Source organism: Mirounga angustirostris, unplaced genomic scaffold (genome assembly GCF_029215605.1).
Source record: "Mirounga angustirostris isolate CCGP_5_RB_7025 unplaced genomic scaffold, mMirAng1.0.hap1 SCAF_10, whole genome shotgun sequence".
Classification (NCBI taxonomy): domain Eukaryota; kingdom Metazoa; phylum Chordata; class Mammalia; order Carnivora; family Phocidae; genus Mirounga; species Mirounga angustirostris.
This window is the reverse complement of record NW_026991718.1, coordinates 96331527-96347109: the sequence shown is the minus strand read 5'-3', so window position 1 is coordinate 96347109 and position 15583 is coordinate 96331527.

Here is a 15583-nt window from a genome sequence, read left to right as displayed (position 1 = left end):
GCTTTGCAAAAGAATCACAGTTAGGCAGTGGGATATAATGAATGAACATATCCTAGATCACTGTCAGGAAAACAGAATACCTTGTTTCATATTGTAACAAAAATGCATTTAAGATACTAAGGGGAAAATACAACGATCAAAGAGAGAGAAGCCTGCTTTGTCAGAGGTCCCAGAGCAGAAGCAGTGTTAAAATGTCATATTTTTTAAGTCAATCAGAGAAAGACAATTATCATATGACCTCATTGACATGAGGAATTTGAGAAACAAGACAAAGGATCATAGGGGAAGGTTGGGAAAAATGAAACAAGATGAAACCAGAGGGGGAGACAAACCATAAGAGACTCTTAATCTCAGGAAACAAACTGAGGGTTGCTGGAGTGGAGGGTGATGGGAGGGATGGAGTGGCTGAGTGATGGACATTGGGGAGGGTATGTGCTATGGTAAGTGCTGTGAATTGTGTAAGACTGATGAATCACAGACCTGTACCCCTGAAACAAATAATACATTATGTTAATAAAAAATGTAATATTTTTAAAGTTCTCAAGACAGAAAGTAAGTCTGAATGCTTAAAAGTGTAAAATGTGTATTTCTGGCTGTGGAAATGGGTAATCGAAAAAGTAGGTAGGGGGGAATTGATTAGGTAGGCAGAAAAAGAACAAACATCCAAGCAAACACAGGATGTTTGTATGAGCAGAGCTAGGGAGAGGGTAGAGAAATTAGAATGTCAAGTGCAAATAAAGTTCCCTTCTACAGGCTCCATAGATTTTCCTAAAAGAGAGAAAGGAATTTGTTTTTGGGAGGAGGTGACTTCTAGAATGCCCTTCCCATTTAAGACACATTTACCCACATTGAAGGTAGAGATCCAGAGTCCTTACCTCAGTTGGCTGACACTGCCTTAGGCGACTAACCTCTTGGGATTCACTTCTCCCTGTCTTTCAGAGTGAAGACCCCTTCCTAGTAGCAGCTTACATTCCGCAGCACGCTCACTGCTCTGGCTAGCCATTCAGTCCCACGCACAGGCACAATCCTCTGGTACAGCTCTATCTGCTTATTGTCTGTCATTCCAATGTGTGCGAGACATGAGCTGGCCCATTCCCTCGGTCACCCTGTCCTGCAATCCACCTGACTCATTCTCACTAGTTCTTTAAGACTAACCAGTGACGCTTCCTGCAGGAATTCTGCTTGATGAACTGCACTCACCAAGCTTCCCTCCCTCCTAGGTGTATTTTAGTATAGAGAGTATCACATGCAATCTGAATCGTCAATTCACTTGTCTCTCTCTTCCAATAAATTGGAAATATCTTAAGGATATCAGCTGTATTTTATATATCTTTGTGTATCCAGAGCTTGACCGGGACATGAAAGATGGTAGTAAGGAAATCTAGGTTAGTGAAAATCACATGGCGTATATTCAACATAGCCTTTGGATTGATCTATTTCTAATGTGTATAGCACTACAGTTATTGAACCCTTTGTCCCACAGAGTTTCTAGGCATCATTTTGGATATTTGTCCCCAGACATTGTTACAGTAGGGCATTGTAATGCAAGTGGGGGTATTCAGATTGTACCCACATTCAACAGAGTCACCAAGAGGCAAGTGATGTGTTAGCTCCACAACACAGTAACTTGGCTAGGCTTGAACTAGAATTCCTTTAAATGGGGCTAAGCTGATACTTCATACAAGGAGGTGTACTTTTTGTGAATGTTCATTTCTTTTATGAGTGTGGTAGGCTGAATCACCTGACTTCCTCAGCTGTGTGTCTTTCTTATGGTCCAGGCTAGTGCTCGGCTCCCAGGAAACTGCATTGCCTGTCATACGACTGTCACATCTTTAAGATGCGACCGTTGGGAGGGAGCAGGCCGGCGCAGCAATCAGAGGGAATTTACTGCTGGTAGATGGCGATTTGTTGCGTTTTGCATTCTCTGATGTACAATGTCTTTGATTGCCGGCACAGTCATTTCAGGTTTGACATCTTTCTATGGAGAACATCTGTGGCATGCAGCATCTCTGCACCAACAAAAAAACAGACAAGACACTGCTAATTTTTTTTAATCACATGATACAGCCTGACATATACCGTAACAGTTATGCTGCATCTAGGCTTGAATTATTTTTCGGTTTCATTTGACAACTAGCAGTTTCTCATTTTGTTTCTTTCTCTTATTTTTTCTAACTCTCACCTTTGTATCCACCTGTACTTCCCAGGGCTCTGAGCTGAGGCCAAAACTATGGGGACGTCTTTCTCCCTTCATCAGTGGATCTGTCCTTTTAAATAAGGTGCTCAACCACATAGAAAAACCAAAAAAAGGGTCATTAGGGCCCATCATTCCTCCAATCTTTCTTGTTCTTCCTCCTTTTGACATCCTCTGTCATATCTCCACCTCAGAAATCTTCCATGTTCCTCATGTTGTTCTAGGCTGTCCAGACAGGAGGGGAGACTCGAATAAGAAACAGTTCCACACCAAACCTTAGTAATCTGATGTTTTCATTCCTTCCCATTCCTCTGATCTACAATGACATTTGCTTAGTCTAACTACTCTTTATCAGACTAATATCAAATGAGTCCCTATGGGAAGAATTTCAGGCATTAACAGTAGTTTTTTGAGGAGTGAGGATTAGAAGCTCTTCTGCATACTTATAGATAAAACTGATCCCGCCTTTTCCCACAATGCCACCTATGATAGCAAAGCCCTGAACTGACCACATGATATCAGTTCAGGCTAATGCACCACATCACTGTGGGACCCGGGACAAACTGACTTAGCTCTCTGGCCACAGTTCTTAAATGTGTATCAAATGGTATGCACATTGCTCACAGCTCTAAAATCCCTACATAGCAGCTAATGAATGTTTCTGGACCATTTCAAAAAATGTCTCCCACTTTCACATAGGGATGATAACAAAACTAATGACAAGGCAACTTACTCTGGAGATTTTTTTATCACAAAGGCATCCTGTTTGCTTGCCACTAAGTGAGGTATAGATACAGCATGATACAAAACAAACAGAGAAACAAGATAGAAGTTTTTTCATGGAGTATGACAACAATTTTTTTCCCATCATCCTTTTAGATAGTTTTAATTGTTACTCATCTTTGTCCATATTTTGTTGATTACTTGATAAGATGTTCCTAAAAAAAATTGTGCTTCCTTCGAAGTTTGCTTTTCTTCTTATATTTATTTTGGTTTATAGGACATATCCCAGCTTAGAATAGGCACTGCCATCTTGACAGTGGCATAGGGTATTGGAAACTATGGTGCAGATTAGTGATGGTGACTCATTCTCTGACACGCCTCTCCTGTGCCTTTATTTAGGTAGGCTCTGGGACTGCTTTGCCAATAGAATGTGGCAGGGGTAACACAAGACGTCTCCAAGCCTGGCCCACAGGAGACCAGCAGCTTCCACTTTGTGTTTTGTGGAATGCTCTCCCTAAGACTACTCTTCAGAAGGAAAGCCAGATCCATGGAAGAAGTAGAAGTATGACTCCCCAGGACCATCACGCCATGACAAGCCTAAGCCACATGGAGAAGCCCTGGAAGATGAGACACCAAGATGAGGCCAAGGACCACGAAGACACCAACTTGTGTGTGAAGAAGAGAACTCAGGTATGGATCCTCCAGCCCCTACTGCCCCAGCCAATGCCATGTGAATCAGATGACAGCCACCCAGACACACCCTTGCCGAATTCCTGACTCTCAGAATCAGGAGCAAAATGAAATGTGTGCCTTAACCACAAACTATGGGATAATTTGGTATGGACAAATAGGTACCTGGCACTCATCATCAGGGAAAGGCACATCAAAACCACAATGAGATATCACCGCAACCTTTTAGAATGGCTAACTATCAGAAAGACATGAACTAGCAAGTGTTGGTGAGCATGTGGAACAAAGGGAACCCTCGGGCACTGTTGACAGGAATGTGACTTGTGCAGCCACTGTGGAAAATTGTATGGGGACTCCTCAAAAAGTTAAAAATAAGAGCTTCCATGTGATCTAGAAATTCACTTCTGGGTATTTATCTGAAGGAAATGAAAGCACTAAGTCAAAAAGATATCTGCACCCCATGTTCATTGCAGCATTGTTTACAATAGCCAAGATGTGAAAGTAACTTAAGTGTCCATCAATGGATGAATGGATAAAGAACATGTGAGATAGATATAGATAAAGATATAGATGATATAGATATTGTGTGTGATATGTGATATATGTATATATATAATTTAGTCATAAACAGAAGGAAATATTGAAATAAATCAGACAGAAAAAGACAAATACCATAGGATCTTACTTATATGTGGAATCTAAAAAACAAACAAACAAAAACCCAAACTCATCGATACGGAGGACAGTGGCAGTTGCCAGAGGCAGGGCGTGGGTGGTTGGCAAAGAGAGTGAAAGAGGTCAAAAGGCACACACTTCCAGTTATAAAATAAATAAATGCTGGGGATGTAATGTATAGCATGGTGACTATAGTTAATAATAATAATACAAATAATATATTTGAAAGTTAAGTGAGTAGATCTTAAAACTTCTCGTCACAGGAAAAAATGTAACTGTATGTGGTAATGAATGTCAACTAGACTTGTGGTGATCATTTTGCAATATATACAAATATCAAATCATTGTGTTCAATGAAACTAATATGTTATATGTCGATTATACTTCAAAAAGGAAGGCGGAGGAGGAGGAGAAGAAAAAGAAGAGGACGAGGAGGGGAAAGGAAGGGAATAAGAAGAAGAAGGGGAAGAAAAGAAATAGGTCTTTGGAATAAGCTATTAAGACCTCTAATGAAAAGAGAAAGGAGACAGTTGTCCTTTTAATCTAAAAGTGGCAGGGCAGTGTTAAGTGTGGGGCATCACCAGCTGGCCCTGGGATTCAAAGTCTCTTTTAGATGGAATCAACAGGACATTGCTCCTTCATGAAGTCAAATATTTGTCTCTGCTAATGAAGTTGTGGAGACTCTCCATTATCAATCACTGGGGAGAGCTTAATGGACCTAACATCCCAGGTGGTAGTAGATATGTGTTTGGACAGAAATGTGGATAACCCTCTTTGTTTGGTGGTACAAAAGCACAGATCAGCAGAACACCACTTCACTTGAGAGCAGGACTTGGGGAGTAGAAATAACTGAGCTACCATCCCATGGACATAGGTAACTTTCTTCCATTCTGAGATTCCCCATAATGCACTCTGTTTTGCCACACAAACCTCATCGCTAAACTTTGCTCCAGGGCAAAAGAAACTTCAGGCAGCTTGAGCCTTTTCCCTAATTATTTTAAAAGTCCTTTCTAGATTGCTTTTCTTCTCTACTCAACTTGCAGGAGTAAATCCTCCGAGCTGTAGGTTTGGAAGCTTTAAAATTTTTACGTTTTAGCTTTTTCTGATTTGTGTGTGTGTGTTTTTCAATTAATAGACTTTTGGGGTACAGGTTTAGATTTACAGAAAAATAATTGAGTGAAAGTACAGAGAGTTGCGCCCCCCTCCCCTGCCACTACCACTACCACCTAATTCCCCTGTTGTTATTAATCCCCTGCCTTAGTGTGGCACCTTGTTACCACTGATGAGCCAATATCAATACATTATTATTAACCAGGTCCAAAGTTTACATTAGGGTCCCCTCTTTGTATTGTACATTCTATGAGTTTCAACAAATGTATAATAACAAGTATCCACCATTACAGTATCAGTTTCAGATTTATGCAATTATTGTTTATACACCCAGTTTTTTTTATTATAAACATCTAACATTATTATGGTACACTTGTCATGATTAATGAACATTGATACTCATTAACTGAAGACTATACTTTATTCAAAGTTCCTTAATCTTTATCTAATGTTCTTTTGTTGTCATTGTTGTTCCAGGTTGGCACATTACATTTAGTCTTCAGGTCTCCTTGGGCTCCTCTTGGCTATGACAGTTTCTTAGACTCTCCTTGTTTTTGATAACCCTTTTTTTTTAAATTAGGTTATGTTAGTCACATACACTACATCATTAGTTTTTGATGTACTGTTCCATGATTCATTGTTTGCTCCATGCAATACGTGCCCTCCTTAATACCCATCACCGGGTTAACGCATCCCCCCAGCCCCTTCCCCTCTAAAACCCTCAGATTGTTTCCCAGAGTCCATGGTCTCCTATGGTTCATCTCTCCCTCTGATTTCCACCCCTTCATTTTCCCCTTCCTTCTCCTAATGTCCTCCATGCTATTCCTTATGTTCCACAAATAAGTGAAACCTATGATGATTGACTTTCTGTGCTTGACTTATTTCACTTAGCATAATCTCCTCCAGTTCCATCCATGTTGATGCAAAAGTTGGGTATTCATCCTTTCTGATGGCTAAGTAAATATTCCATTTGATAACCTTTAAAGTTTTTAGGTATTTTGTAAAATGTCCCTCTCTTGGGATTTTTTCTGATGTTGTTCTCATGATTAAACTAGGGTAATATGTGTTGGGGGAGGAAAACCATAGAGGTAAAGGGCCGTTCATCATGTAATATCGAGGCTACACACTATCAATGTGATTTATCACTGTTGGTCTTAACATGGATCATCTGGCTTGAGGTGCCACCAGAAGGACTCTGCTGTGAAGTTCCCTCAATTTTTTTCCACCTTTCTATGCTGTTCTCCTTAGAACAAAGTCACTATGCAGAACCCACAGTTAAAGGAAAGGGGATTATGTCCTATATTTTTTCTCTCTAGCTTTATTAAGGTATAAGAGACAAATAAAATTGTATATATTTAAAGTGTACAAGGTGATGATTTGATATACTTGTACTTTGTGAAATGGTCACCATGATCAAGTTAATTAACACATCCATCACTTCACATAAGTTACTTTTGTACATATGCATGTGGGGTGAGAATGCTTAAGATCTACTCTCTTAACAAATTCAACTGTAGAGTATGGTATTATTAACTATAGTCACCACGCTGTGCATTACATCCCCAGAACTTATTCATCTTATACTGAAGGCTTGTTCCCTTTGACCACCCCCCAGCCCCTGGGAACCACCATTCTACTCTCTGTTTCTATGACTTTGACTTTTTTCTTTTAGATTCCACATATGAGATCATATAGTACTTGTCTTCCTCTGTTTGGCTATTTCACTTAGCATAATGTCCTCTAGGTTCATCCATGACATTGCCAGTAGCAAAGTTTCCTTCTTTCTCATGACTGGATAATATTCCATTGTATAAATATACCACATCTTCTTTATCTATTTATCTGTTGATAGGCACTTGGGTTTTTGCTCTATCTTGGCTATTGCTAGTAAAGCTCTGCTCCACCTTCTTTTTTTTTTTTTAAGATTTTATTTATTTATTTGACAGAGAGAGATCACAAGTAGGCAGACAGGCAGGCAGAGGGAGAGGGAGAAGCAGGCTCCCCGCTGAGCAAGGAGCCCGATGTAGGGCTGGATCCCAGAACCCTGGGATCATGACCTGAGCCAAAGGCAGACGCTTAATGACTGAGCCACCCAGGCGCCCCTCTGCTCTACCTTCTTCTTCTTTTTTTTTTTTTTAATGATTTTATTTATTTATTTGACAGAGAGAGACACAGCGAGAGAGGGAATACAAGCAAGGGGAGTGGGAGAGGGAGAAGCAGGCTTCCTGCAGAGCAGGGAGCCTGATGCGGGGCTCAATCCCAGGACCTGGAATCATGACCTGAGCCGAAGGCAGACACTTAATGACTGAGCCACCCAGGCGCCCCTCTGCTCTACCTTCTTAAGGACAAAATATCTACACAAATTATTTGGAATTCTCCTACACAGCAAGGTTATTTACTCCCATTTATTTATTTAATCATTTATTTATATTAGTATAGACTCATGGATATTTAGTTTATACTTTGAGTTATAATCCATTACTACTCTATTAATTTTCTTGCTCAAATTTTCCCAGCTTTCACCATTGAGAGTTCTTTCAGTTGGCTACTTCATACCTTTGGCATACCACCTATTATTATAAGGTTTGAGTTTCATACCATGTTGTTCGCTCTATTTTATTTTTTTGAGCAAGTCTTGCTTTCTGTACTACAAGATGCTCCAAGCTTATCTTGTATATTTCCTGCCCCAGTCCTAAAATCATTCATTTATCCAAGGAGCTCTGGTTCTTTTTATTGGAGAATCATATTGGAAACCAAAATTTGGACACAAAGTTGCTCATTGCTACTGGGACATCATTGCTTCTAGACACTCCAACTGACAGAGAAACATATGAGTATACTAACTCATGTATATACACATAAATATTCCACATGTAACCATCTGTATCTATATTAACATAATTTCATACTTATGTCCAACATTAATCCATTACCACATGGTTCGTTCTAGTCTCTTCCCCCTTGCTTATCTATAATCTCTTATCCCCAAAGTGAGAAACATGAATCCCACCCAAAACCTACCATTCATTTACTTAATTGTTCACTTCTAGTATAGACATACATATAATGGTTTCAGAATTGTTAACCTAATTCTTTATTTGTTAAGATATAATTTATGGCTTAGATTGTGGTCTATGTTTGAGAATCTTCCATTTGAGTTTGAGAAGAACATGTATTCTGCTATTGTTGGATGTAGTATTCTACAAATATCAAGTAGATCAAGTTGACTGATAGTGCTATTCAGGTAAACTGTATCTTTATTGATTGATTTCCTGCCTACATAATCTATCCATCACTGGCAGTGGTGTTAAAGTTACCAAGTATAATGGTGGATTTCTCTATTTCTCCTTCAGTTGTATCAGTTTTTGCTTCATATATTTTGATGATCTGTTGCTAGGTATATCCTTGTTTAGAATTCTTATGTCTTCATGGAGAATTGACCCATTTTTCATTAGGTAGTATAGTGCCACTCTTTATCCTTGGCAGTTTTCCTTGTTCTGAAGTCTGCTTTGTTTAAAATTAATATAGCTACTCCAGTTCTCTTTTTTTTTGTAGAATTTACTTTTATTTTTTTATTGTTATGTTAATCCCCATACATTACATCATTAGTTTTAGATGTAGTGTTCCATGATTCATTGTCCAGTTCTCTTTTGATTAATGTTAGCATAATACATATGTTTCCAACCCTTTATATCTAAAGTGGGTTTTGCATGGACAGTATAAAGTTGGGTCTTCTTTTTTATCTGACAATCTCAATCTTTAGTTGGTGTATTTAGACCATTTATTCAAAGGGGCTATTGACATATTTGATTGAGTATCAGTAGTGTTTGTAATTGTTTTTTAACACCTAGGTGTAGGGTTTTTTGTTTTTGTTTTTATTTTTTAGTATTTATTCTCCTGGATAATCTCTGAGCTCCCTAGATTTTTGGGTCAGTGTATGTCATTAATTTTGGAAAGTTCTCAGTGATTGTTACATCAAATATTTCTTTTGCTCTACTATTTCTTTCTTTTCCTTCCAGTATTTAAATTATACATATTTCTATGTATAACATTGTATATGTATAACATTCTATGTATATACATTTCTATGTATAACATGTCTAACATTCTAAATATTAGAACTTTTAAAATTGCCCCACAGTTCTTGGATGTTATATTCTTTTTTTTTATCACTTTTTTTTCTTTGCATTTCAGTTTGGGAATTTTGTATTGACCTACCTTCAAGTTCACTGACTCTTTCCTCAGCTTTGACAGGTCTACTCATGAGTTTTTCAAAGACATTCTTTATTTATGTTACAGTATTTTTATTTCCAGCATATCTTTCTTGTTATTTCTTAGAATTTCCATCTCTCTACTTATACTAGCAATCTATTCTTGCATCTAACCTTGTCTACTTTTTCCAGTGGATTCCTTTACATATTAATCATGATTATTTAAAATTCCCTATCTGATAATTCCAAATTCTATGTCATATCTGAATCTAGTTCCGATGTTTGTTTTGTCTGTTCAGACTGTGCTTTCCTTGTTTTGGGCATACCTTATAATCTTTTACTGAATAATGGGTATGGCATATGGGGTAATAGGAACTGAGGTAAATGGGCCTCTAGTGTGAAGATTTATGTCACTCTAAATGGGAGTTGAGCTTCATTTAATGTTTCCTATAGCTATAGGGCAAGAAGTTTCAAATTCCTCTAGTTGTTATTGTTGTTGTTGTTTCTGTTTATTTTTATCATTCCTTCATGACTTTGGTTTTCTTTATTCTTCCTCAGAGAAAGTCTGGGTCTTGCTAGCTATAACTAGCTAGCTGTGTCTTCTAGCAATAACTCACTATTATTATACTGAAGCCCAGTTGGTGTGGTGGTAAGTTGTAAGGAATGGGGTGAGGGAGGCATTCTATAATCTCAGTTAATTAAATCTCAGTCACATCGTGGGCTTGTGTCTCTGGCCTGTGTCCTTTACATGTGTTTTTCTTGTAGAACTTCCTTCCCCCTCCTTAGGCAAAACAGGAAGGCTATAGGGAGCTGGTGTGAGAGGAGTGCCCTTTCCCCACAGCTCTGGAACAAGGCTCTGGTTAAGCACATTCCCTGGAGAGTAGGCATTTGTTATGGAGAAAGATCAGGACACCTTTCACAAGAATTGCTCTTTCTCTCACCCTGCCAGAACCACAGGGGAATCCTTCTCAGATGTTCACCAAGCACAAGGGGATCTTTCTCAGATGTTTGTCATGAACACCTGGTAGGGTTCCTGTAAGTAAAGCTTACAAGAATGTAAGGGCCCCCTTAAAGCAGTGGCCACCAGGAGTTTCTCTCTCTCATGCTGGTCCACACTCAGCCTCCAGAAATTCATCAAAATTACCATTTAAGTGTCTCTTAACACTTAGCCAGTTTATGACTTTGGCTCCTACTCTAGGTAAGAGACCTCAGCTGTAACTCTCAATATTCATCATTCTCTCCTGATTTGGGGATGGCCAAATTTCCCTGCAAGCTCAGTTCTCTTATGGATCTGAGAAAAGTCACTTATGTCAGTTTGTCCAGATGCTTCTTATAAGAATAGGAGTAACAACCCCTGAGCTCTTTCAAGGCAGAAGTTTTAGGTTCTATAGGGATGGCACTTCTCAAGCCAAGTCAGGGCTGTGCTTTCTGGAAGAAGTTGTGTTGAGCTAAAATGTGCTACAAGTTTTTTAAAAACAAAAGTTTAGGGACGCCTGGGTGGCTCAGTCTGTTAGATGTCTGCCTTCGGTTCAGGTCATGATCTTGGGGTCCTGGGAACGAGTCCCACATCGGGCTCCTTGCTCATCGGGGAGCCTGCTTCTCCCTCTGCCTGATGCCCCCTGCTTGTGCTCTCTCTCTCTGACAAATAAATAAATAAAATCTTTAAAAAAAAACCCAAAAGTTTAAATGCAGGATGAATATATGAATCTACAATGTCAAACAATATAGTGAACTTAGTCATCAAATTATACTAATAATTTTTCTGTTCAGTAAAGCAGATATTATTAAGAGAATTTTGGAAGGCTAATAAAGAAATTGTGATTTTTATAAAATTATATGGATGTGTATCCACTTTAAACCCTAAAAGCTCAGACAGAACATTCTTTAAAGAAGAAGTTCTGTTACTCATCAGAACTGATTATAGTTTCATTTGAGAAGAACTATGAAATCCTGTACATTAAATGACATCCAATGGGCTTATCTGATTATTTTTAAGGCTGAACTGTAAGAGAAGAAATAATATATTTGTACATATGGAATTGAAAATTAAAAAATTCAATCCTCTTCCTGTGCTGAATTAAGAAAAATCTACACTAATCCTGTGTCTCTCCTTCACTTTCACATGACTACCTTACTCAACCCTTCTGACCCTAGATATGTGTGTGTTTCTTACCCCCAACACCAACCAATTATGTGACACCAGCTGAGCGTTCTGCAATTTAACTCATTCTGACACTATCTATCTGGAGGTAGTGCCAGACCCCACAGGTGAAGGGTTCAGTCCTGCAATTCAGCCCGCCTCAACCTCAGATGCTAATCTCAAGTCTAAGTTGTCCCCTGTACTTCTGACCAATCAAATAAATTGGAGATTCCCACAACCCCCTCTTTAGGTTCAAGGAATTTGCTAGAGATGCTCACAGAACTCAGGAAAACAGCTTACTTACTGTTTACCAGTTTATTATAAAAGGATGTGATAAAGGTAACAGATGAACATCCAGATGGAAGAGATGCATAGGGCAAAGTGTGTGGGAAGAAGCATGGAACTTTCATGCCCTGTCCACTCTCCCAGCACCTCCACATGTGCAGTTACCCAGAAGCTCTATGAACCCTGTATCCTTGGAGTTTTTATGGAGGCTTCCTCACATAGGCATGATCAATCACTACCTCCATTTCCAGCCCCTCTCCCTTCTCTGCAGAACGGGTGCAGGGCTGAAAATTCCAACTTCTAATCATGACTTGATTGTCTTGCTGGTGACCAGCCCCCATCCAGGAGCCATCACCTTACTAGAATTCTAGTTACCTTACTAGAATTAAAGGGCTAATGGCCCAGAAAATTCCAAGGGATTTAGGTGTGAGCAACCAGGGTCAAAGACCAAATATTAGAACAAAAGATGCTCCAAATGTTCTTATCAATTAGAAATGTTATAAGGGTTTTAGCAGCTCTGTACCAGAACCAGGGGCAGAAACCAATATATGTATTTTCTATGATCTCACTGGCTTTTTAAGCTGGCTTTGCATAATTTTTTTGTGTCTTTAATTGCCATGGCACTGAATGCTAGAGAAAAAAGATAATGTGTAACAGAAGATGGTAAACAATAGGCTTTTCCATTTGAAAAAATTTTCCTTTCTTCAGACCTACTTTTGAGGTAAGCACTTTAGAATTATTCTGTATATTATGCCCATGAAAGGACCTCTCTGTGAGCAAACCATGAACACCTTGTTGACTTAACTCCTAAGACTTCAAGGAAAGAATAAAGTATTGACATTGCTCTTTTCTTTTCTATTCTATGCATTGGCTTTTTGGCTACTGACAAATGAGAAACTTTTCATGTAGAGTACATTTTTTCATTTCTCCATGTCTTAGCAGGAATAAAAATCAGAAAGCAATAGCAAGTCTGTGGAGAGTAGATGTTGGGAAAGACACTCCATGAAGTGTGGGCTTTGTATACAGCTTACATCATCTCACCGTGGACATTCTCTGCTGATGTTCTTTCTTTCCCTTCACCCATCACACACCTCCTGTGCATGATATGCACCTGACTCTCAGGCCTGTGGCATTACCCAAGTGAACTGATTTCTGGGTTCCAACCATTTTAGATCTAGAAAGACCTTATGGATAAAATATTCCTTACTTATTTCTCAAAGCCAAAGCTCTTCTGTAGGAGTTCAGTGATGTGCCCAAGTTCACACAGCTACAGCAAACACAGGCCAACTACTGTGTCTCCCTTGCCGCCATTTTTCTTTTATAACAGCAAACCAACTAATATAACATCAGAACATTGAGTGACTCCTGCATGAACTTGCCTGATTTTCTAGTTTTATTTTATTGGCAAAGGTAGGGGCTTGGGGGAAGCTTGAGTCACTTTTCATTTCAGTGTGTTCTCTTCAGTTAAGCTGTCCTTTGAGTCACGTGTTGTTTTTCCTTTGAACCTTTAATTGCCACTGCACAGAACGTAAAAATAACCCAGGTTCTCAACATTTGTACTTGTGGCAAGAACACTTGATTATTATCTCTTCTTCAGTCCTATATACAAAGGCTGCACACAGCCCTGTGTTCTGTAAGGACTTTTGTTCCCTGGGGGCTGTTCTTCTCTGTGCAGGGAGCCAGCTTCTCCCTTGGTGATGGGCCAGGTGTAATCATTCCACTTATGTAACAAGCTCCCTTTCCCCTGAAGACAAGATGAGTTTTTGGGCTCTGTGGTGAGGCTGTGACCACGCTAACTGCCCCTTGGTTGGGGTCAGAGTCTCTCTGTCAGGATGCTCCCTGGGTCCATGTCCCTGGGCTCTAATTCAGGGCTGACTGGTCCTATGTTTTGCATTTGGAATCTTTCTCCTTATGGATTTGGTTCTGTCCAGATTTTATCCCAAGAATGTTTGCTCTCTGTACTCAATCTTCTATCTGATTCAGTCAATATTTGTCTTCTGCATCAATACTCTTCTTTCTCATCCCTGTATTTGCCTTTTCTGCTCACTTTTACCCCTTTTAATTTTCCACTGTTCAATTTCTTTTAAAAGTGACTTTGTCGTCAAACTTACCATTTATTTCTCCCTGAGTCCCTTCTGCTGGCCCCTGACTAAATCCTTGCTTCCTGCAAACACTGGCCTCTGCATACCCCACTGTTACTTGTTAGCAAAAAGTAGCAAACCTTCCACATATATGGATTTTTCTTTTCCTTCCTTCCTTCCTTCCTTCCTTCCTTCCTTCCTTCCTTCCTTCCTTCCTTCCTTCCTTTCTCTCTCTCTCTTTCTTTCCCTATAAGTCTCTCTTTTTTTCTGTATAAATCTTTCTAATGAATTTTTTCTACTGGTGAAGATGGGGTCTGTCTGAAAAACAACAGGAGAAGGAGACGAAAAAGTCACTTAGTGATAAATATTCCCAAATTCATCAGCTTCAAAGAAAGTTTACCCATTTTGATAAAGGTTAAGCCATTCATCTGGAATCAATGACTTAGGAACTGTCCTACCTCTAACATCAATAAGAAATGACTCAGAGACTTCACACTTACTCTTTCCTCTGCCAGGAAGGCTCTTTCTCATACTCACAGCCTCACTAATTCCTGCTTATACTTCAAGTCATGAATTAATATCAGTTCTTTACAGAAGCATCCCCTGACTCTCCTCTCTAAATTATGTACTTTTATTTGGTCAAGCCTACAGCCCAGAACCCTCCTTTGAACTACAGACTCTGATATCCAACCACGTACTTGGTATCTCCTATTGATGTTCAGTGGTCATCTTAAACTTAACAAGTACAAACTGAACTCTTCATTTGTTCCCCTCAATCCCATTTGTCCCCTGGAGTTCCCCATTTCAGTAAATATCACCATACTTTGCCTAGTTACTCAAACCCCAAACCATAGAGTTATCTGTCTTAGGTTGGATTTCTTAGAAGCAGAGACTAAGATGGAGATTCTTGTACAAGTGATACATTGGGAGAGAGCCCTCAGAAAAACCTTGTAAGGGTGTGATGGAAGCTGTAAGGACAGGAGAAGGAGGTTGGCAAACATGTGTGTTCCAGTGTAGTCTAGTCTCAGCCTGATGCCTGACTTCTGGAGCATGAAGGACACCAGAGCCTTCATGACCCTGGTATCAGTGAGTCACTGGTTGCAAGCTTCCTCTGTTTCCTGATGAGTGGGATCCACTGACTGAGGTCAATTCTCCAGAGAAGGAGACAGTTAAGAGCCATTAGCAAGGAACACAACCACTAGGAATGAGCACACCAGCTGGTAAAGGAGTATGCATGGAGCACCAACAGTCTACTGTACCCACCTGATTTCCCTTCTTCCTCTTACCAAATTGTTTCCTCCACATTCAGTCAATCAGCAAATCCTGACAGCTCTGCCTTCAGCTAATATCCCAACACTGTCTTTTTTCCATCTGTACAACTTTTCTATCTACCCTCACTCCCTTGATGATTTCACTTAGTTGCATGGTTTTAATGCCATTTTTATGCTGTGGACTGTGACATTTTCTCGCCAGC